Source organism: Perkinsus marinus, assembly GCF_000006405.1.
Source record: "Perkinsus marinus ATCC 50983 genomic scaffold scf_1104296929320, whole genome shotgun sequence".
In the NCBI taxonomy this organism is placed as follows: domain Eukaryota; phylum Perkinsozoa; order Perkinsida; family Perkinsidae; genus Perkinsus; species Perkinsus marinus.
The window spans coordinates 1-1,013 of record NW_003216497.1 but is presented as its reverse complement, the minus strand read 5'-3'; the positions used below and the strand labels follow the sequence as shown (position 1 = coordinate 1,013).

Here is a 1,013-nt window from a genome sequence, read left to right as displayed (position 1 = left end):
CTGAGTGTGGGGTTTTGTATGTAGCATCCCAATAAGGTGGAAAGACAGCATCATGAACCTTACGGACTTGTTCGGGAGGGAGTGGTACAATCGTAAATTTGTTGCGTGGTGACTGATTGGGCTGGTCACAATGCTTGTAGACGCACCATATGATAGAGGGAAACTGTGTGTTATACCACCTCCATTTAGCACAACAGTTAGTGGTGACTGGTGATACCACAATTCATGGGAATATGAAAATGAATGAAGGATATAATCATCCTTCGAGATAAGTGTCACCAATGATAGAGGCGCGTCTCAATAATATACCAGATTCCTTTCGAACCTGGGAAATGTTCCTTAGTGCGGCCTTGTTGGTGATGCTGCAATCATCTCGGTTGCTACCTCAATCACGCAGGTGGACTGAACAGCACTTTTGTGAACTGTATATAATTTTATGTTTTCAGTTTCCGATGTAGTCTAGCTGGTTAGGATTCGTGGCTTTCACCCACGCGACCAGGGTTCGAGTCCCTGCATCGGAAAGTGTATATGAGATAAGATATTTGTTGGGCTCACATTGAGCGCAATGATTGAAGACTGAGCAGGAGTGTTAGAGGAGCATCGTAGTTCGAGATGCACGACCTGTTATTGGTTCCCCTCCTCCCTTGGACAATGTTCGTCACCCATTCGTGGACCACTTCAACATTGTTCGAGGGGCGAGGGTGCTCAGCCCATCTTTCCGGAATGGAAAGAATTTGAATATTGTGAGGGGGACTAGCTCAAATGGTAGAGCGCTCGCTTAGCAAGCGAGAGGCACCGGGATCGATGCCCGGGTTCTCCATTTTCGCTCGTATGTTGACGCGGTTCTGATGCCGACAACTATCATCCTGCTGAGTGTGGGGTTTTGTATGTAGCATCCCAATAAGGTGGAAAGACAGCATCATGAACCCTTACGGACTTGTTCGGGAGGGAGTGGTACAATCGTAAATTTGTTGCGTGGTGACTGATTGGGCTGGTCACAATGCTTGTAGACG

At 47.2% G+C, this 1,013-nt stretch overlaps 2 non-coding genes across 2 annotated transcripts; both read left to right on the top strand.

Moving 5' to 3' along the window:
- Positions 1–448: 448 nt before the first annotated feature.
- Pmar_PMAR015712 lies at positions 449–521 on the top strand. Its single transcript has one exon. It is a non-coding gene; the product is annotated as a tRNA-Glu (tRNA).
- A 226-nt stretch (positions 522–747) lies between these two features.
- Pmar_PMAR015711 lies at positions 748–820 on the top strand. Its single transcript has one exon. It is a non-coding gene; the product is annotated as a tRNA-Ala (tRNA).
- The last annotated feature ends 193 nt before the right edge of the window (positions 821–1,013 follow it).